Source organism: Callorhinus ursinus, unplaced genomic scaffold (assembly GCF_003265705.2).
Source record: "Callorhinus ursinus isolate GAN/ISIS: 27379988/994484 unplaced genomic scaffold, GSC_fseal_2.0 scaffold28, whole genome shotgun sequence".
NCBI lineage: Eukaryota > Metazoa > Chordata > Mammalia > Carnivora > Otariidae > Callorhinus > Callorhinus ursinus.
Window position 1 is genome coordinate 11,098,500 of NW_027397090.1, and position 23,096 is coordinate 11,121,595.

Sequence of the window (23,096 nt, forward strand, 5' to 3'; positions counted from 1 at the left end):
CACACACACACACACACACACACACACACACACACACACGAGCATTCATTCACCTTTTGTTCTCTTTGCTTTAAGTTGGAAATGTTCTTCCTCCTTTATATAAATTCTAGATACTAAGTAAGGAAGTATACTTTGGATGACTGAATGCCCTTTTCCTTGCGCAGTTTCTCAAGTGTAACTTTTTTTTTTTGGCCTTTGCTAAGCTATGCAGGGTAAAAATGTTGTGTTTATTAATAGCATAGTTTACATGGTCAGTTAACTATTTCACTTCTGATTAATCCTAAAAGAGAAAAGCTTTTCTTAATTGAGCCCTCTATATAAAAATTTTTTTTCCCTCTGGGGCAGTATCACAGTTTAAGAATATATCTGACCATTGATTTAAAAAAAAATACATAGATAAACAGCTAGCTTTTACGTTGTTACAAGATCAGTGCAAGTTTTTAAGAAAAAATCAAGTATGACAATTGAAGAGAAAATACCCACGACCAAGTTGGACTGTTCTTTACCGTATTAAGAAATTGTACTGGATGTTTATGGGAGAAGTTATTCTAGACCCTACCAGTTTTCTGCCGAAAACAAAAAAAAAAAAACAACCCCAAACTGACGTTACTCTAGATAACTGTTTTCTCCCACCTCTGTATAATGTTTAACTTGTCTTTGTAATATAGGCTCAAGCTCTGCTAACAATTCCGTCTTTAAGATGACAAGCCTATACCAGGGGTGGGCACTGCACAGAGCACAAACATCCCTCTCGGGGTTTTACCTTTATCTCTTGATTTAATAGAATGTCTGCATCTGCAAACAGTAATGGACTATATATATATATATATATATATATATATATATATATATAATGTCAGCTAAAGCAGGGTATTCACATGCAAGCCTAGAAAAACAGGATTCGGTGAGGCACAATTTGGCAGGGCAGGCACAATGAAATGGGGAAACGAGACACCTAGACTTGGAGGTGTTCCCAGTTCCAGAGCATGGACTACACCAGGCACCCCCTGCCCCACTCCACCTCCTACCCCCAGCCTGGCTCTACTTTCTCGGGTCTGGTCCAGTGCTCACCCAGCACACCCAGTTACTAACTTGAGAACATGGTAATGGGGAAAGGATGGTATTCACTTGGGTCTCTTTGGCTGTGAGGATCAAAACCAACTTCAGGAGGGCTTTCTCAGGATACTGAAATACCCCCAAAGAATCCAGGATCCTCAGAGAAAACCTAGGATCAAACCCAGAAAGCACAAGGAAGTTAGAGGATGCTGTGTGTTGTCCTGACTGCTCTCAGCTTCACCCCCCGCTTACCGCAGACCAGCTCTGTCTTTCATGGGGCCACCTGCTTCTGGCACCCAAAGCTGCTGCTTTGAAGCCCTATGAGAGAAGCATCTCTCTTCGCGTGGGTCTGATGTCTTTATGGGCCCCGTGAGGCCATGGCTGGGTGAGAGGTGTGCGTACTGGGAGGCAGCATGGGAGAGTCATCTCTGACCGTCTAGCTGGGTCAGAAAATTCCAGAGAAGGGAGTAGTTGATGTGGAGAGGACAAAAGCATCCCCCCCCACGCATAGCATGAACATGTTGCTGTGGGTTTATTCATTAACCTTGCACTCTGCAGGACGAATCGTCTTCGGCTCCAAGAAAATCTGGATGTTGGACTTGAAAAAGCTTGGACCAGACTGGGGAATCAGGGTCACGGATGACAGTGAATTTTCCAAAGTGACTCCACCCCACAAGGCCTCATGGCCGCGAGCAGGTGATGCTTCCAGTGACACCTGTCTCTGGTGTGGACCCTTTAAACAGCCCTGGGGACGAGCAAGGCTGAAGTTCACGGTGAATGCCTGCGTGGTGGAAAAGCCTCCTGAATCTCTGCTCTAGAGACATCCTTTACTCTGAATAACATTCTGATCTCCTGATGGAAATCGACGAATTTGAACTAATACTCTCAGAAAATATATATAGGTTACTAGATACTAATCCTTTTGGCTTCAGGAGTTCATTTGCTCGCTCAGTTGTTAATTCAAATTGGGAATGAATCTTGGTACACAAACTCAGGGGTGAAAAAATACCGTACTTCTCTGAATCAGGTGTCTGGTGGTAGCAGAAAGGTTAAGCTTGCGGCTCTTTCCCGTATCACCCTCCCAAGATTGTGCCAGAGTTCCAGGCTTCTGCTATTTGTCACGAAGTCGGAAGGCCCCCTGGGTCATCTCTTCACACTGATCCCTGTTGCTGTTGGGCCGGAATTGAGGCTGGGGGCTGGGGGGACACTTTGTCACAGGAGGAGTCCAAGCTCCACATCCTGCCATTTCTCTTGGGGCCCCTGCGTGTCTGGGGGTGCAGCCAACGAGCAGGTGTGACCCTCTGCGGCTCCAAGTTTCACAGTCAGCTCTCGTGCAAGAATCTCTTAGTCTGAGGGTGATTGCTCTCCTCTTAAGCTGTGTTCTTCTTAAGAAAGCTGGCCACAGCCTCGCTGATGCAGGGAAGCCAGAACCCTCTAGCCACAGGCATCAAAAAATAAAATAAAAACATTTGGGGAGTGTGTGTGTGTGGGGGGGTATATATTTAGGACTAAATCAAGGAGAACCCTATAGCAGATGGCAGAGCTTGCTTGCAGCATTAATAAAAAATCTGCCACCTTGGGTAACCAGCAGATGACCGAGGACCTGTGAATGCTTCCTTGTCTAGAATTTCAGCACCGGCTCTACATAAAATATTTATGCAGCAGTGCTTCTTAACCCCTGACCAAAGTGTGGGCTCATGTGTATACTGTTACTGTAGACGTCACCAACATATAACCAGCTGAAGAACCTTGAAGTGTATTTAGAATGTTGGAAAGTAAACGGCCATGGGGTTAAGTTTGTAGGGGCTGAGAGAGAGTGGCCTTGGTTCCGAAACAGAAATATTTATCTTGTGACCAGAATGGCTCTTCAGTGGTCAAGACACATGACGGAGGGAGAAGAGAGTTTACTAAGGCAAACGCTAGAAGACATGGCGCGGAAGCTGGTAAGCTGGGGTACTGGGGGCAGAGAGACCGGAGTTAGTGTTGAGAAAGAAATGTTACCGAAAACACAGCTCGCAATCATTCTGTTACCGAGCCTCTCTTTAGGTCTCTACAGACACACTTGTGTATTATGTTTGTAAAATATATCATGCGCACATACCAAAGTAGAAGATTAAAAAAGCTGATAATAATGCTTATTATTTTTTCTCTATTCATATATGATTTTTCTCTTTTCTTTTTTTAATTTTTTTAAATTTAAATCCAGGGGCGCCTGGGTGGCTCAGTCATTAAGCGTCTGCCTTTGGCTCAGGTCATGATCCTGGGGTCCTGGGATCGAGTCCGTCATCGGGCTCCCTGCTCAGCGGGAAGCCTGCTTCTCCCTCTGCCACTCCCCCTGCTTGTGTTCCCTCTCTCGCTGTGTCTCTCTCTGTCAAATAAATACATAAAATCTTTAAAAAAATAGAATTTAAATTCAATTAACTCAGTTCACTTCATAATTAATTCAGTTAATGAACATCCGATTGTTCTAAACTTAACAGGAAAGCACTATTTTGAAGGAAGAAAAAGATGTTTGAAGTTATCTTTTTGACAGTTTAGCTTATATTATACAGGTCACCCAGAGGCGGTCATCTGGTATCTGACCTGAATCTGGACTTTTTTTTTTTTCCCCCTTTCATTCTCCTGAAGCAGGGAAATAGAATGTAGATGCTGAGAGTGGATAGCATATGGCTGTTGAATAGTTCTGGAAGGTTTCTTAGAGAACCCAAACCAGGCACGCACAGGTGGTGGTGGACTGAGAGGTTGGAAGGGTCTGCAGTCAGTTATTTTTGGTGACCGAGCTCTGTGCATTTGGCGAAGTGAGGAGCGAGGGAAAAATCGAGGGGAGGTACTTTTATTGGTCTCAGTCAGGCAAGCTTCAGGGTACAAAATGACCAGCACGAACTCTGTGGCTTGTCTCTGCTTGTCTCCACGTGCCCCCCTGGTTTCTCCTCAGTCCCCTTCAGTCTGGGTCCTGTACCAGCGTGATTGCAAATTGTCCTCAGGGGTCACCAGTGGCCACCTTACTTGTTGCTAGGTTCAGTGACCTCTTGTGAGTCCCCCATCCACAGCCTTCGACGTCACTCATGTTTATCTGGGCTAGTGTGCCTCTCCACCCGCGCGGTTATTCTGCACCTGTATCCACTCCTCTGGCTCCATGAGAAGGCCCCTGGATTGTCTATGTAGGGTTTAGTCATTGCTGATGGAATAAGCTCCCGCACGAGCCTCTCCGGGCAAGTGAAAATGGTGGCATTGATTAAAAAAAAAAAAAAAAATCTTACTACCTCAAGGCACAAAGGCATATAAATTTCAAAAAGCATTTGCAAAGCGGATCCAAAAAATACTGGGTTTGTAAACACTGAAACGTGGTCCACGCTAAAGTGGAAAACTTAATCAGAATAGTCCTGTTCCAGCTGGACCACTGAGCTTAATAAACAGAAAACAATGGACAGTGCTGTTAGGACACCATATGAGGTGTGAAATTGCCTAGAACGTGGGCCTTGGCGGGGCCACGGGCTCAGCTGAGCCTTGACAGAAGGGATAAGAAAAGCCATATCCTGCGTGGGGAGTGATGGGTACAAAGGCAGGGTCTAAGTGTATGTTCTTTGGAACATAGGAAGACTTAGCCTGACGAGGACAGGCGGTATTTGTTGGAAGCTGGAGGAAGATAAGATAGAGTAGAGCTAGGTTATGGAAGCAGCTGAGAGTGAGCGGAGGGGTAAATACTTGACAGAAGAGAATATTATTACCGCCATGGACCCGGAGGTAAGAGAATGCTAGATTTGGAAATTCAAAGACCAGCAAAGTTTAGAGTTGGAGGCATCCTCTAAGGTGGGATGGGAAGCACTCCTATTTCTCGAGCCTCTGCTGTACGCCAGGCACGTGGTGTCGTAGTTCTTACCTTTACAGTAACCTTCGCGGTAGATACCCTTGTTCCCATTTTACACATGACACACTGAGCTCCACGGAAAGGTGAGGAGCACCTGGGCCAGGAATGAAGTGCAGGGACATCTGACTTCGAAGCACAATGAGGATGGAGACCATTTTAGTCTGTTCTTCATTTCGCAGTCCAGAAAACTGAGACCCAAGAGAGAAGGGACTGTTGAGGGTGACACAAGAGGAGGAGCCTGGGTGGCTGATGATCTGCGGAGAGAGGCCAGGCTCGAGGCTGCTGCGGGGGGCAGCTGGGGGTGCCGCGGTAGCTGGCAGCGTAGTGGTGGACCAGAGCGAGAAGGAGACACGGAGCAGTAGGGCATTCCAAGGGGAAGGGGTGCTGGACTGATCCCACACTGAGGGATGGCTAGAAAATCATCCCAAGGTTTGAATCCCAGGGAACTGCCACGCACAGAGAAAATCCTCAGTGGAGCTAGTTCTCCGAGAAAGGCCATGTGCTTCTTACGGAGCGGTCTGACTCTGAAATGACGGGGACACCAAAATATAAAAATCGATGGCACTCGTGAGCTGCCTTCTGTACATACTGACCGAATACGTGAACAGCCGTGGAAGTGAAAGGTGAAAGTCTGGGAGGAACCAGCCCTTGTCTTTGAAGGGACTGGAACATACCCCAAGAGCCAGCAGCTCAGCTTGTCCTGAGAGCAAAGGACACCCCCGTTTGCCTCATCTAGTTCATCTGTCACTCTGGGCCGTCCCTCCCACCCCCGGAAAATGACTTAACTCTACTCCATAGCTGTCTCTAGTCATCGATTCCCCTCTCCTGCAGGTTCTGGGCCTGGCAGGGGTATTGCTCCCCCACATTTCCCTCACCAAGATTCTTTTTCTTTCAGAATGATTGTCTCATGGCTGGACAGCCTGCTGAACGGTTGAATTGCCTCCATCTTCGGACCACACAGGGGAGATTGTCCCTGGAGCTAAAATACTGATCACAGTCATCTTTTGGCCTGACCTGATTGAGGTAAGGTGTACTTTTTTTCCTTATGGCTGTCCTGAAGTTGTCATGTTTGTGTCCTTTACCTTTGCCTCTTGGAGACCTTAATCCATTCTTTTCCCCCAGCTTTTGTGCTCTCATAAGCCTTTCGGAGTGCCCTTCTTCTGTAAATGTGTAAGAGGGCAGAAAAGACTTTTACAGGATAAAATAATGAGCAAGCTGCTTGGCTCTGAAGAATAAAGCGGAAAATATATTACTCCTCAGATTAAATCAGTAAAAGTACCCTATTTCCATAAACACAATATGCAGAGAGTGGATTATGTTAGAGAAGCTGACTAGATTGAAAGGAGTATTATTAAGGCCACTTGAAAAAAATGGAGATAACTTCAATATTAATAGATTGCTGGCTTTATTCAAGTAAAGAGAATTTAAAACATACAGAGAATTTAAAAGAAAAAAGAAGTCTAGTCCTTCCACTTCCAGAGATAACCCATGGTAAAATTTTGATGCATTACTTGTAATATTTATACTACAAATATTTGTACTAATGTGTGTCTGTGTGTGTTGTTTGTGAGTGTTATGTGTGCTAACTTGGCTGATATTTGCAAACTGAGTAACATTTATCACAGGCTTGCTTTATGCCAGGGTCTATCCCAAGCACTTGACATATATTAATTTATAAATTCTCACAAGGCGGTACAGTGGGTTTTTGTTATCCCCATTTAAATATAAGAAAACTGAGGTGCAGATAAAGTAAATGACTTGCCCGTGCTCACACAGCTGGTAAACCCACTCAGCACTTGAACCAGTCAGATAAGAAAGCTCATATGAATGGGTTTGTTTGTTTTTGTTTTGTTTTGTTTTGTTTTTTTTGCATACCTCTTTTCCTTAAGAAGATGCTGATTCCTCAGGTCGCCTGGGTGGCTCAGTCGGTTAAGCATCTGCCCCCGGCTCAGGTCATGATCCCGGAGTCCTGGGATTGAGTCCCACTTTGGGCTCCCTGCTCAGCGGGGAGTCTGCTTCTCCCTCTCCCCCCGCTTGTGCTCTCTCTTTCTATCTCTGTCATTATCTCTGTTTCTCTCAAATAAATAAATAAAATCTGAGAAAAGAAAGGCAGATACTTATTCCTCTTTTTCTGTAGCATCGTTTTAAATGTGTGCTGTTCACTTCCATGGTGATGTGCTGGCTTCCCTACCCTGTCTCCTTTTGGGCAACTTTTGTGCACCTTTTGTGCACACCCATGATTAGTTCCCCAGGACATCCTGCTCTAAGTGGCTTGGCTGAGTCAGCGGGAACGCGGGAATGTTTCATTCCCGTTTTTGATTCACTCTGCTAATGGTCTTCTCAACAGGTACCAGTTTATATTCTAACTAGTGGTATATGGAAGGGCCTGGTGACCCTAAGCCCTCAGCAACACTGGTGGTTAGCAATTTGAATACGTTTGTTTGCTAAAAGATTCCAGGTGTCCTTGTTCAGGTCCACATTCTTGCCTCTGATACTCTAGAGCTGTGGCCTCCTGCCTGGTTTCTCTCTCTCACTTCAGTCCTTTGTCACAAAGGAGTTGCAGGACAGTGGGTAAGAGGAGCATGGGCTCTAGAGCTAGATGCCTGCGTTCAAATCACGGCTGTACTACTCGGCCTCAGTTTTCCCATCAATAAAATGGAATTAATACTAAAACCTCTCTTACAATGCTGCTAGGTGATAGTTGATTAAGGTACTTGAGAACAGTGCCTGACTCTTGGTTAGTTAATTGTTGGACGGTACTGTCTTCCAGAAGTACATGCTCAGGGGCGCCTGGGTGGCGCAGTTGATTAAGCGTCCAAATCTTGACTTCAGCTCAGGTTGAGATCTCAGGGTTGTGAGATCGAGGTCCGCATCAGGCTCTGTGATGAGCGTGCGGTCTGTTTGAGATTCTCTCTCCCTCTGCCTCTCCTGCTCATGCTCTCTCTCTCTAAAAATAAATAATCTTCAAGAGAAAAAGGTCCATATTCAGATGCCTGGGTGGCTCAGTTGGTTAAGCATCTGCCTTCGGCTCAGGTCATGACCGAGTCCCACATCAGGCTCCTTGCTCAGCAGGGAGTCTGCTTCTCCCTCTGCCTGCCGTTCCCCCTGCTTGTGCTCTTTCTCTCTCTCTGACAAATAAAATCTTAAAAAAAATGGTCCGTACTCTTAATATTAAAGAAAAGGTTATACTTGTTTGCAGTGACATATGATTATTATCAAATCTGTAATTCACAGTAATATCTAAAGTGCTCCCATTGTTGTATTGTTTGTGTTGACACTGTGAGCAACCTAAAGGTGGCGCATAGCCATCCCTGCCTCAGTGGATACTGACAGGTCACGGTAATGAGGAGACAGTAATAACAGGCATGTGAAATAAGTAGAATGTGAGAGTGCTTTATGAGCTCACAGAGCACTTTCCCACGCATTACTTCACTGGAGCTTCACGACAGAGCTGTGAGGAGCTGGAGCAGCTACTATTAACCTTGCTTTATAGAGGAGGAATTAAGGGACTTGCTCACTTAAGCTCATGGAAATGGTCAGTGGTAGAGCCGGGTTTGTACGCAGGCTTTCTGACTATAAACCCTCATTCTTGGTGCTTCGTGACATAATGGAAAGCTGAGGGAGGGACAGGTGTCGATACCCAGCTCTAAAATGTGCTAGGAAAGGAAGGAGCCAAGTGGGATACCCCCTGGGGTTGGGGGGAGGAGGGAGGGACCCAGTGAGGCAGTGGGAGGCAGAGGAGGAGGGAGGGGGCTTTCTCCTTGGAGGGGGGAGGGGGCTTTCTCCTTGGAGGGGGGGGGGGGGAGGCAGAGGAGGAGGTAGGGGGCTTTCTCCTTGGAGGGAGGAGGGAGGGAAGGGATGGAGGATGTAGACTCAGATGTTTGACTTAGAAAGGAATATTTGAGGGGGCTCCAGACTTAGGACCTGAATATAACTCGTGAAGGAGAAAGAAGAAAGTATTTGTTGAGATTAAGAGCAGTGGGTTTGCAGTTTTTGATTTGAGAAAGAGGAGCTATTCAGAATAGCCCAGGTGTGAAATAGACCAGGGAATCCGAAGGGCTGCCAAAGACCTTTGCGGCCCAAGAGGCAGGACCCGGATAATGTTGCTCAGAAGTTGAGTACTGCAGTACCATATTTATGCACTGTTGTCGTGGGGTGCTGGGTGTTTTAATGAGTGGAGAAGCAAGCAGTGGTTCTCAGTTTTTGGTTCTAGAAACCTTGTCGGAGGTTGTGCTTATCATCAGGCAATGGGTCCATGAAGAAGGGAGAGGGTAGATGATTTCTTAAAGAAATCTGTGAAATGAGGTTTTAGATTTCATAGATGCTTCTAGAAGTCCCTTTCTACCACACTGTTTCCTGATTCATCTTCAATCTACACTGAGTCTCCTGTCTGTGACCCCGTCTACTAGACAGTTTACCCTTTTTATGTTACGATCTAGATACTTTCTTTGATTACTTTGCTTACTATCACAAGTAATGTATATCGACTGTAGAAAAATTAAAGATACGTAGACAAAAAAGATATATTTAACACACAAAATCCTACCACAATTAAATACCCACTGTTAATGTTCTTCCAGAGGCTTTACTATATGTATATGCCTAAGTAAGATTTTTAGATATAAAAATTCAACTTGCTTTTCTTTTCTTTTTTTTTTTTTAAGATTGATTTATTTGAGGGGCGCCTGGGTGGCTCAGTCGTTAAGCATCTGCCTTCAGCTCGGGTCATGATCCCAGGGTCCTGGGATCGAGCCCCGCACCGGGCTCCCTGCTCAGCAGGAAGCCTGCTTCTCCCTCTCCCACTGCCCCTGCTAGTGTTCCCTCTCTCGCTGCGTCGACGTCTCTCTGTCAAATAAATAAATAAAACCTTCAAAAAAAAAAAAAGATTATTTGAGAGAGAGAGAGAGAACAGGGGGAGGGGCAGAGGGGGAGAGAGAATCCTAAGCAGACTCCACGCTGAGTGCGGATCCTGAGGCGGGGCTCGATCCCACGACCCTGAGATCATGACCTGAGCCAAAATCAAGAGTCTGACGCTCAAGTGACTGAACCACCCATGTGCCCTTCAACTTGCTTTTCTTGATATACTGTAAACTTCTCTCCGTATCAGTGGTCACGGTCATGGCGGCATAATTTTTCTTATTTTTGAAGCATAATCGACGTACAGTGTTGTTTGTCTCAGGTATATGACAGTGATTTGACAAGTTTATACATTACTCAGTGCTCATCACCATCTGTCACCATACAACATACATGGCAATGCATATCCTCCTGTTCTTGAGGCTGCTCTTAATGATCTTTAATATAAATTCAGGAAAGAGGTTTTTAACATGTATTACGTGAAAAATCTGAGCCAGTTTACAAATTCCACTGGCAGTACGCAAGAGAGATTTTTCCCACACTCTTCTTAATATTAAAGTGGAATTAAAAAACCTTAATCCAGTTTTGTGGACAAGTGAACCTTTGTCATATATTTACGAACCATTACTATTTCTCCTGTGAAGTCTCTGTTCCTCTCCTTTGTGCGTATCTCCAGAGGGACATTTGCTTTTTTTGTTAGTAACTTGCAAGAGAGTTTTTATTGTAAAATATCTCTTATTATAAAAATATTACAAGTTTTTATGTCCTTTGCCTTTGAGTTCTGTATGGTGTTTTTAAAAGGAAGTAAATACGTAATTTTTGGTAGTGAACTCTTTCGCCTGTCGTTCCCATATAGACTAGGAAGCCGGAATGCCTTTAAGTGTTCCCCCTGCAGTTGGCCCTTTGCATAGCAGAATGACCTCTTTCAGGTGTTGTGCCATCCCCGCACACCCCTGCCTGAGCTGTCAAGGCAGTCTCCTTACTGTGGCCTGCAAGGCTCTACCTGCTCTCCAGCCTCACCTCTGTTACTCTCTGTGGATCACGGTGTTCCAGCACCCCTGGCCTCCTTTCCATCCATGGAACGTGCCAGCCTCTTTCCTGCCCCCAGGACTCTGCAGGTGCTGTTCCTTTGTTCGTGAGCATACGCGCACGTACACAGACACACGCACTCACGCTTGTGCTCACACACATCACTTGCGGCTGACTCTGTCTCATTCAGAGAGGCGGTTCCCGAGAGAGAGCCCCAGAACAGGCTGCTTGGGCCCTCCTGGCTTCCCCATTCCCCAGCTCCATGCCCTTGGACCCCTTCACCTCTTCCTCCCCTGGAACATCACAGTCGTCATCATAATAGTCCTTACTTAGAGCTGTTGGGAAGCGTAAATGGTCTTCGAAATCAACCCCGTGCCCAGAAGTGCACATCAGTGGTTCACTGTCCCTGTTATTTTCCGGTTCTCGGAGAGTGCTGTCCTGTCCAGCCTTGGTCATTCCCTCTGGCATTCTCCATCTCATAATCCCCTTTTATTGCGTTGAGACTTACCAGTGTGCAATTATTTTGCGTTGATTTATTTTGTCCTGTTTTCTTGGCTAGTTTGTGGCTCCCCGGGGACAGGGGCTGAGTCTTTGTTGTCCACAGCTAGGTTTCTGGTGCTTTGCAACATTTGTAGAGAGAATGAATGAATATCAACATGTCCAACCACAGACTGCATAGACATTCACCTATGTTGTGTTGTTGTTTTATGGTTTTATTTCGCGTTTTTAAATAGTTGATCTGTGTGAAACTTAATTTGAAGTATGGTTTGAAATACAAATGCAAATTAATTTTTCCCCACATGAAGTAGGCAATTGCAATTTCTGTCTTTTTTGTTGTTGTTGTTTTTTGAGAGAGCTCCAACCCAGATTCCTTAGGGACTCTGATGTTGTTTCTTGTTTGTTTGTTCATCTCTCCTTGGGTAGTCCTTTTGCAAAAAGTAAATGCAGAAACTGTTCATTGACTTGAGCCAAACTCCTCATGAGCGTGCTGGCCCAGGACCAAGAAAGATGCTCCTGGGGTCACTTCCCATGGCCCGAAGTAAGACATGATGTTAACTGACTTAGGAACTTGTGGCATTTGTTCAATATCTAATGCTACTAAACCGGCTGGATATTTCAGGCAACCCTGTTTTAGATATTCTGTCTCCCATTTTTAAAAAATTACTGAAATCACTGAAAATTACTTCCACATTCTCCTGACTAAATTACTTTTCCTCAACTGCCTCTTGCATTTAGATGAGAGATGAATATGCCTCGGTAGACCATGTGTTCTGATTCTTGGTTTGGAAAGACTGGTCACCATTCTTTTCCAGATTTTACCTTTCGTCGTTAAAATTAATGAAAAAACGAGACCTACCCATTGTCAGAAAACATGTATACAGAAAAAAACCTGACTCTGGGATTCTACCTTCTGGATCACCCCTTCATATAACCCCTCTAAGTTTATTATATGTCCTACCAGGCTTTTTTTTTTTACGCTTAGATCTTTACACATGTGCACGCGCGTGCGCACACACATTCACTTACTCTCTCCCTCTCCACCCACCCCCTGCAAATACTTGCATGCTTTTCCTGAACAATGTCCTAAACCCACTTTCTTAGACACATCAGTAGGCTTTCAAAACACTCGAAGCCTTTCTTCCCCAGCTGGTAATATGCGAGAGAAGTTACTAAGTGCTCTTTTCCCAGGGCTTTAAACCCCAGGTCCTGCTTGGCTTGTGTGAGTCACTGGGTGTAATCTTCCAGAGGGCAGGGGCGGCTCGGGCACACTCAGGAATGTGGTGGAATCTGATAAGGATTTCCGTCTCACTGCAGAGGAAGAAATCAGGACTCAGAAGGGAAGCCAGCGGGATGGGAGAGGGGACATTCTTCTCTGTCCGTGAGGGTAAGCATTCAGCGAAGGTGTTTTCCCTGGGTTATAGAACACGTAGGCTGATTTCTGGGGAGAGGGGCTCGCAGATTGGGGTGCTGTTGGGGGATAGAATTTTTCACCACTCATTCTCTTCTGCGCCTTTTTTTTCTTTCGGTCCGTGAGAATAGAAGACACTGGGGGGTGGACCGGGGCGGAGAGCGCAGCGAGTCGCAGGCTGTGCCCTTCACACTGGCAGTGGGAAGCGGGCAGCTGACCGCCCCGGGTTCTGATCGATGGCACCGCACTCCAGAGACCTGGAGGGGTTTCTGTAAGTGATGGGGACCCTGGACTCCTGCAGAATGGCACTTGTCGGGGGGTTTTCACAGTGCCCACCTTATTGCGCCAGAGAGGCAAGTTTCATTGCTTAAGGGAACAATTTACGGCCATGGGCTTATCTCCTTGTTTTAGCTCTTTATGTTTTTTCTGCCTCTTAATAAAAGGTGAAGTCACAAAGCAATTAAATAGTAGTGTGGTTTTCAGGCAGGAGGTGGAGAAAGGCTACCCCGGGGGAAAGGCTAACATGATTGACAGAGGCTGACTGGAGATTTACATTGGGAATAACTCGTTCCTCAAAACTTTCTTCATTTCCTGGTGGGAAGTAGGGGGTAAATCATCGGCCAGGAGGATGGATGATTAAAAGTGTAGGAGTTATGATTTCTTTTTGACTTTGTAAGTCTCTAAATCTAAACCTTAACGGAGGGTTCTCATTTTAGGAACTCTTGAGGAAGTGATGGAAACCAGCCCTGCCAAGGATTGAAGGGAAGCAGAAACACTGTAAAATCTTGAATTGCTAATAAGCTTGAGCTGCTTTATATTTTATAAAATGTCTTGAGACCCAGCGAAATGAAGTAGAGAATTCATGAGCCTTTTTTTGATTCCTTAAACTCAGATCCACAAGTGTATATATTTTTGAATATTTAAAAATATCGAATGGGGTTTCAACTGTTAGTGTCTGGAGTTTTTTAAATACCATTAGGAATATGTAATAGTGACACTTAAAATGAGGAAAAATGCAGACAATTGAACGTAAACATATAGAGAGTTGAGGTTCCCTGTTCCTCTTACCCCAGCTTTCTGGAGCATAAAAGAAACACTTTTCATTTCGCCACTTTGTATTGATGACCTGTTTACTCTCATCAAGAGAATTAACAAGTGAAGATACAGAAGTTGAAGTTGTCATTCTTTCCAATCCGAGAAACATTAAGGAGTGTTTAAAAGCGGCCTTTTGATCTGAAGTTCTCTTTCTTTTTTTTAAAGATTTTATTTATTTATTTGACAGAGAGAGACACAGCGAGAGAGGGAACACAAGCAGGGGGAGTGGGAGAGGGAGAAGCGGGCTTCCCACCGAGCAGGGAGCCTGATGTGGGGCTCCATCCCAGGACCCTGAGATCATGACCTGAGCCGAAGGCAGACGCTTAACGACTGAGCCACCCAGGCGCCCCAATTTTATTTTAGTTTTAAAGGTTTTATTTATTTATTTGTCAGAGAGAGAAAGAGAGAGCACAAGCAGGGAGAGCAGCAAGCTCCCCGCTGAGCAGGGAGCCCGATGCGGGGCTCGATCCCAGGACCCCGGGACCATGAGCTGAGCCGAAGGCAGACACTTAACGACTGAGCCACCTAGGCTCTTTCTCCCTGGTAACCCCATGGAAATGGCCAAAGCAAACAGCTTAAATTAAAAATGAAGTTGTTGGTACCTGTGGAGAGAAGGAGTAATTTACCGAAGAGTTAATTTAAATGACCCAGAAATTGAGTGGCTAGATGGACATTGTTTGTTCTGGTGCGAATTTCTCTTGCCATGAAAGCTCCCTGCAGGGGAGACTTCAATGCCTTCACAGGAGCACCCCTGTCCCCCCACCCCCGGAACTTCACCACCACAAAAAAAAAAAAAAAGAACAAAAACCGGAGAGTCAAGTACACAGCCGTCCTGTTGCTGTTGAGGGTGTGCATCCTGATAGATTACCCCCCGAGAGGATCCGTGCTGAAGGAATAGGGAGATACTCACTTCTAGAGCTTGGTAAAATGGTAACAAACAGCTTTTATCCCAGATCAGTAAATCTTTCCCAAGTCCCTGGCCAGGGTTCTGTGCGTGGGCCGTGGAGTGGCCGTTGTTCGGTTTCTGCCCCTATAAAGACGGGTGTGGGACGCCTTTGGATGCCCACCACTGTAGATGAAGTTTGGAGAGAGAAGGCTGTGTGACCTCTCAGCCCTTATTCTGGGCTGTTTCTCAGGCAGTGGATCATTTTGCTACCCCGGGGCCAGTGCTTATGAACAGTCGCTGATTTTGATTATGTGTCATTTTCCCTGGTGACAGTCCTTTATCCACCCAGACTGCTGCCCAGGGAGGTATCTGGATATGGAAGGCGCCCATCTGCACTGGTACCACGATCTTACTATTCTAGCAGAAGGTAACTCAGTGGGGAATTAATGTTTTGCTCTTACCCGTGTATTATTTCTTTTCAATTGTATTTGTCTTCAATGACATGAAATGCACATAGCATAAAAGTGAACAATTTAAAAATGAACAATTCAGTGGCATTCAGCCCATCATAATGTTGCATAGCTGCTCCCTCTTTCTAGTTCTGAAACATTGTTCCTACCCCAAAAGGAAACCCTGCACCCATTAAGCAGTAATTCCTTATTCCCTCCTCCCTCAGCCTCTGCTTTCTCTCTCTGAATTTACTGATTCTGGATATGTCCATATAATGCAGTCGTATAATATGCAACCTTTTGTGTTTGGCTTCTTTTACTTAGCATAGTTTTTTTAATGTATTTATCTGTGGATGGACATTTGGGGTTTTTCCACCTTTTCCCACATTTTGATTATTGTGAATAACGCTGCTATGAACATGGTTGTGTAAGTATTTGGGTCCATGTTTTCAGTTCTTTTAAGTATATATCTAGAAGTGCAATTGCTGGGTCATATGCTAATTCTATTTAAATTTTTGAGACACTGTCAAACTGTTTTCCACAGAAATTGAACCATTTCCATTTATATTCCCATAAAGAGTTCCAATTTCTCCACATCCTTGCCAACACGTGTTTTCCTTTTTTTTCTTTATTGTAGCCACCCTTGTGACTATGAAATAGTACTTGATTGTGGTTTTGATTTACATGTCCCTAATGACAAATGATATTGATCATCTTTTCATGTGCTTGTTGACCATTTGTGTATCTTCTCTGGAGAAATGTCAGTTCAAATCGTTTGCCCATTTTTAAATTGGGTCATCTTACAAAAAATAAATTGTGTTGTCTTTTTGTTGCTGAGTTGTAAGAGTTCTTTATATATTTTGGATACTAGACCCTTATCAGGTACATGATTTGCAAATATTTTCTCTTTTTCTTGTCTTTCCACTATCTTGGTAATGTGCTTTGACACACAAAAGTTTTTTATTTTGATGAAGTCCAGGTGATTTTTTTTTCTCTTTTGTTGCTCTTGCTTTTGATGTCTAAAAATTGCTGCCTAATCCAAAGTCAGGAAGATTTATCCCTATGTCTTCTTCCAAGAATTTTGTGTTTTTCTCTCTTACGTTTAGTGTCTTAATCCATTTTGATTTAATTTTTTATGAGGTATGAGGTCAGGGTTCAACTTAATTCTTTTGTATGTGTGTATCTAGTTGTCCCATTTGTTGAAGGGACTCTCTTCCCCCATTGAATGGTCTTTGCACCCTTTAAAATAATCAACTGGTCATATATGTGAGGATTTAGGTTTAGACCCTTATTAGTCTGTTTGTCTGTCCTTCTGCCAGTTTACTCTGTTTTGATAACTATAGCTTTGTAGTAGGTTTTGAAATTGGGAAATGTGAATTTTCCAGCTTTGTTCTTCTTTTTCAATATGCTTTGGATATTCGGAACCCCTTGCAGTTCCATATGAATTTAAAGGATCAGCTTTTCTATTTCTGGAGAGAGAAAAATAAAAGGCTATTGATAGGGACTGCACTGATCCATAGATGGCGGTGTTGCTATCTTGACGGTATTCAGTCTTCCAGTTCCTGAACGCGTGATGTCTTGCCATGTATTTACATTTGTCTTAACTTATTTCAGCATTGTTTTATAGTTGCAGTGTACAAGTATTTTACCTCCATTAAATTTATTCTTAGACATTTTGTCCTTTGGAGGCAATTGTAAATGAATCCATCACCTTGATTTCCTTTTCCGATTGTTCCTTCCTGGTGTAGAGAAACACAACTGCCTGTATGTTATTTTCAATTCAAAAAAATTAGAGTTAAAAGAATCTCTACTGGTTGTTATTATTTTTTTAAAAGATTTTATTTATTTATTTGACAGAGAGAGAGACACAGCGAGAGAGGGAACACAAGCAGGGGGGAGTGGGAGAGGGAGAAGCAGGCTTCCTGCAGAGCGGGGAGCCCGATGTGGGGCTCGATCCCAGGACCCTGGGATCATGACCTGAGCCGAAGGCAGACACTAATGACTGAGCCACCCAGGCGCCTTTCTAAGATGAGGGGCCTAGGTAGCTCAGTCAGTTTAATGCCCGACTCTTGATCTCAGTGTAGATCTTCTCAGGGTTGTGAGTTCAAGCCCCACTTTGGGTTCCACACTAGATGTGGAGCCTACTTAAAAAAAATGACATAAGAACCCCACTATCCCTCCATATATTCCGTTTTGTTTTGTATTTAAGATTTTATTTATTTATTTGTCAGAGAGAGCACACAAGCAGGGGGAGTGGCAGGCAAAAGGAGAAGCAGACTCCCCACTGAGCAGGGAGCCTGATGCGCTGCTCGATCCCAGGACCCTGGGATCAAGGCCTGAGCCGAAGGCAGACACTTAACCGACTGAGTCACCCAGGCTTCCCTCCCTCCATATATTCCTGTTAAGTTTGATATACATCCTTTTATGTATTTTCTATACATATACATGCAAAAAAACCTTCTTCCTTTGGGTAGACTCTTTTTTTTTTTAATTTTTTTATTGTTATGTTAATCACCATATATTACATCTTTAGTTTTTGGTGCAGTGTTCCATGATTCATTGTTTGTTCATAACACCCAGTGCTCCATGCAAAACGTGCCCTCCTCAATACCCATCACCAGGCTAACCCATCCCCCCACCCCCCTACCCTCTAGAACCCTCAGTTTGTTTTTCAGAGTCCATCATCTCTCATGGTTTGTCTCCCCCTCTGACATACTCCCCTTTTCTTCCTCTCCTGTTATCTTCTTTTTCTTTTTTCTTAAAATATGTTGTGTTATTTGTTTCAGAAGTACAGATCTGTGATTCAACAGTCTTGCACAATTCACAGCGCTCACCATAGCACATACCCTCCCCAGTGTCTATCACCCAGCCACCCCATCCCTCCCACCCCCCACCACTCCAGTAACACTCAGTTTGTTTCCTGAGATTAAGAATTCCTCATATCAGTGAGGTCATGTGATACATGTCTTTCTCTGATTGACTTATTTCACTCAGCATAACACCCTCCAGTTCCATCCACGTCGTTGCAAATGGCAAGATCTTATTCCTTTTGATGGCTGCATAATATTCCATTGTGTATATATACCACATCTTCTTTATCCATTCATCTGTCGATGGGCATCTTGGCTCTTTCCACAGTTTGGCTATTGTGGACATTGCTGCTATAAACATTGGGGTACACGTACCCCTTCGGGTCTCTACATTTGTATCTTTGTGGTAAATACCTTTGGGTAGACTCTTACTTTGTCTGCGTTTTAACTTAAGTATAGATTATGAGTATCTTTCTAGGTCAGTACATTTAGATTTTCATTATTCCTTTGAAATGCTACGGAGTATCCTGTTTTACAAGGTACTATAAGAGTATTCTTTTAATGAGCATTTGGCATGTTTTTAGGTTTTTTTTTTTTAATAAACAATGCAACAATTAACAGTCTTGTGGGAGTATTGATCCATACTTGTGTATGTCTTGAAGGTAATGTCCCATAAGTAGAATTGCTGAGGTAAAAAATAGGCACGTAATGTCTTTTGGTAGACAGTGTTTTCATTTTTGTTTTTGTTTTAAGTGTGTTTATTACGGGCATAGATGCTCTCTACTCTTACCTAAGAACTCACAGTGAGTAGTTAAATGCTTTGAAAGAAATGTGAAAAGGGGAGTATGTCTCACCCTTCTGATTCTTTGTGCAATGTGGTAACATATAATCTCAATAAAATGTAAATAATAAAGTCCTTTTGGGTATGTGTGTGAACTTTGTAAGCAAAAGTGTTCTTAAAGATGTTGTTAGCCCAACTTACTGTTGTTAGGTGAGGAAGCACCTAGGAGTACATACGTGCCTCTTGGGCTGTTCTCTCTCTTGCCTGCTGTACACCCTGCCCCGCTCCGAACGTATCTCTTGTGATCCCCCCTTGCCAGCCGCCATTGCTGGCAGTCTTTCCAAAAGATCTTTCGCTTGTTGACAGATTCTGTGAACACCCAGTGTTCTCTTCTTTGGCACAGTCCAAGAAAGACCAGTTTGGGAATTTGCTAACATGTTCTGAAGGCAAAGACTTTGTTTTGTTCAAGTCTAACTGTGAAAAGCTTAGCTTAACCCCAGAAGGCAGACCATATCCGTTCTGGGGGAGGGTCACCCTCATGTTCTGCGTGGCTGAGTCTCACATCCCACACCTTCCTATGCTTTTCCGTGGTTCACTAAGTAGAGCAGAGGAAGTTGCTTTTGCAAACATCTCCAAAGAAAAGAAAATCAGATGGAAGTGAGGAATAAGAGTCAACCTTGTTGCTTTCCATTTCCATCCATTTTTTTTAACTTTTTATTTTGAAATAATTTTAGACTTGGAGAAAATTTGCAAAGATAATACAGAGTTCACATGCCCCCTTCAGCCAGCTTCCTTTAGGGTGAATACCTTACCTAACCCGAGTATAATGATCAGAACCAGGAGATTTAAATTGCTAGAGCACTTTTAGCTACACTCTAGGCCTTATTAGCGTCCCGTCCAATTTTCCATGAAGGTCCTTTTTCTGTTCTAGGATCCAGTGAAGGATCCACATTGGATTGAGTTGTTCTGCCGCCTTAGACTCTCACAGTTCTTCCCTTGTTTTTCATAATCTTGATACTTTTGAACAGTACCAGTCAGTTCTTTTGTTGAATGAAATTTCCTGAATTGGGGGTTTTCTGGCATTTTCTCACATTTACTTGTGAGGCTATGAGTGGTTACTTGATGTTTTTCTCATTGGTGGTGATGCTAATCTTGATCACTTGATTCAAGTAGTATCTCCTGGGTTTCTCCACTATAAAAGTGCTGTTGTAATTAACAAATTAGTCACTTTGTAATTAATAAATATCTTGGGGGCAGAACCTTTGAGTCCATGCAAAGATCCTGTTTCTCCTCAAGCTTTCGCACACTGATTTTAGCATTCCCTTGTAGGTCTTCCCTGCAATGATTATTACTGTATTGTTGGCCTAACAGTCATTTGATATTGCCTTCATTTCTTATACATTTATTTATTCATTCTTCCATAAGGAAGAGCTGTTCTCTTATATATGCATCAGTGTGGACTCGGGGATAGTTATTTTATTCTAATGGTTCTAATCCAGTGCTATCATTATGGATTTTTTTGCTCAAATTGCTCTAGCTTTGGCCATCGGGTGTTCCTTCAGGTTGGCCCCAATGTCCTTTGACAAGTTCCTGTCCTTTTTCAAGCACTTCTTCCTTTGTGGTACCTCTAGATGTTCCAGGCTCATCTTGCATTTTTCTTGCTCTACCCCTGGAATCAATCACTTTTTTTTCTCTTTAAATTTTTTATTGTTATGTTAATCACCATACATTACATCATTAGTTTTTGATGTAGTGTTCCATGATTCATTGTTTATGCATAACACCCAGTGCTCCACGCAGAACGTGCCCTCCTTAATACCCATCACCAGGCTAACCCATCCCCCTGCCCCCCTCCCCTCTAGAACCCTCAGGTTGTTTCTCAGAGTCCATCGTCTCTCATGGTTCGTCTCCGCCTCCGATTTCCCCCCCTTCATTCTTCCCCTCCTGCTATCTTCTTCTTCTTCTTTTTTCTCTTAATATATATTGCATTATTTGTTTCAGAGGTACAGGTCTGTGATTCATCAGTCTTGCACAATTCACAGCACTCACCGTAGCACATACCCTCCCCAATGGCTATCACCCAGCCACCCCATCCCTCCCACCCCCCCACCACTCCAGCAACCCTCAGTTTGTTTCCTGAGATTAAGAATTCCTCATATCAGTGAGGTCATATGATACATGTCTTTCTCTGATTGACTTATTTCGCTCAGTATAACACCCTCCAGCTCCATCCACATCGTTGCAAATGGCAAGATCTCATTCCTTTTGATGGCTGCATAATATCCCATTGTGTATATATACCACATCTCCTTTATCCATTCATCTGTCGATGGGCATCTTGGCTCTTTCCACAGTTTGTCTATTGTGGACATTGCTGCTATAAACATCGGGGTACACGTACCCCTTCACATCCCTACATTTGTATGTTTGTGGTAAATACCCAGTAGTGCAGTTGCTGGATTGTATGGTAGCTCTATTTTCAACTTTTTGAGGAACCTCCACACTGTTTTCCAGAGTCGCCTAGATCCGTCTAATGGAGAGTGGTATTGAGAAACCAGTATCTGTGGTGGGTGTACATAGTACCTGGCCTATCATTGTATCTGTCTTCCATCAGTTGTAAAGTGAGGTCCTCCCAGTGAGCACAGTCGTAGCAAGCCTGAAACTTGCTCTTGACTCTCCTGGACAGTTAATCATTTCGGTGTAAAATCCTTTTGATCAGACCATTTAATGGTGGGTTGTGAAAATTGGTTGCTGCTCATAGAGACCAGGAGACAGACAAATAGGTGTTTGGACTATGAATGGAATGGGTTAACTTTTTTGTGGAAAAATGTTCTTACATTCAAAGGCTGCTGTTAGCATTCAGGCATTCCTAACATTCCTTTTACCATCTTGCATGGGTTTTTCACTCTCACTTTTAGCCCATGTCCTATTTTAAGGTAATAAGAGTAACTTTTGGTCTTTCCATTAGTTATAGAAGGGAAATACTACCTGATGTATTCCTATTAGAGTGTTTTATTCAATGTCTAAGTACAGATTGGTCATCCTATAATTACTTTATTTTTGCATAGATATGTGGCACAAAACTTTTCATAAATTAGGTATGTCCTTCTGACTTTATTTATGAAGTCTTACAGTCATTGATAAAATATTTTTTTAAAAGATTTTTATTTATTTATTTGACAGAGAGATAGCGAGCAGAGGTAGGCGGAGTGGCAGGCAGAGGGAGAGGAAGAAAGCAGGCTCTCCTCTGAGCAGGGAGCCAGAAGTGGGGCTCGATCCCAGGACCCTGGGATCATGACCTGAGCCGAAGGCAGCCGCTTAACCGACTGAGCCCCCCAGGCGCCCCTGATAAAATATTTTTATTGCTTACGAGTGTTGAGGGCTTCTTTTCCTTGGAGAGCCAGTGTAATTTCTTTGCTACTTTTAATCCTTGCAGAATAGAACTTGCCTAGATGAGATTCCAGTGGGACTCATTTCTTCCTCTGTAACTTTTCCGATTTCTTTTACATACCCGCTCTTTTGGCCCGCAGTTTCTGTGAAAACAGCGTGACGTCAAGGCACATTCCACATGTGATTGGTGGGATTCTAATAGTTACAAAGCGTATTCGTCTACAGTGATACGGATCTAACTGCACATTTTGCTGTATTTCAGAGCTCATTCTTGGGTCTTATCACCTGTTTCTTGTGTATGGAGAAGTTTTTCTTTTTCTTCTTTCAAAATACAGACGGAAGAGTGGGTTTATAGCAGGATTTAAGAAGGCGCGTCTTTTTCAAGGACATTTTCCCTTTGACTTGGGCACTTTGTAGGAGTATTCTTCCCACCCTTGCTCTACTGCTGTTTGGAAGCGGGGTTAGGTGTAATTTGGTACAAAGCCCAGCCGGTCAGCTAAAGCCTCGTGTTGTAATGTTTTGAAAATATGCCTGGCTGACTCTGACCTCTAAATGTGTAAATTATCTTTGCAGCAATAAGAGGCCCTGAAGAGCTTGAAGCTGTTTTGATAACTAATCATTTTATGATCATTCAGCCAGAAGAATTTGCTAAGAACAGCTCGTGTGCCTTGAATCCAATTTAAAGGTTAGGAGTATAAGATTGTAACTATAGTTGTGTAGAAAGACACCACATAATATTTGGTATTTCTCTACTGTTAATAGTTCCTGCATTAATCATCGTCTTTACCTTTCCCTCATTCTAGAACAGAGGAATATTTTATTTACTATATTAATGATTATTGTGTGTTCATTATTAAAAGAATAAATTGGCTTAACTTTTTCTTATTTAAAAATTCCACCTTATCATGATCTCAGGGTCCTGGCATCAAGCCCCATGTTCAGCTCTGTGCTCAGGTGGGAGTCTGC

The 23,096-nt window shown here is 43.5% G+C and overlaps 1 protein-coding gene across 8 annotated transcripts in view; it reads left to right on the forward strand.

The window, feature by feature from the left end:
* The window catches only part of KANK1 (KN motif and ankyrin repeat domains 1), a 207,596-nt gene that overhangs the window by 59,033 nt on the left and 125,467 nt on the right, over positions 1 to 23,096 (forward strand). For 7 of the 8 annotated variants that reach the window (XM_073878118.1, XM_073878116.1, XM_073878112.1 and 4 more), the window contains one exon: positions 5,820 to 5,947. The gene's annotated coding sequence lies outside the window, so the exon portion shown is untranslated. Of the gene's footprint in view, positions 1 to 2,964; positions 3,000 to 5,819; positions 5,948 to 23,096 lie in introns of those variants that run through there. The other variant, XM_073878114.1, reaches the window with a different exon arrangement.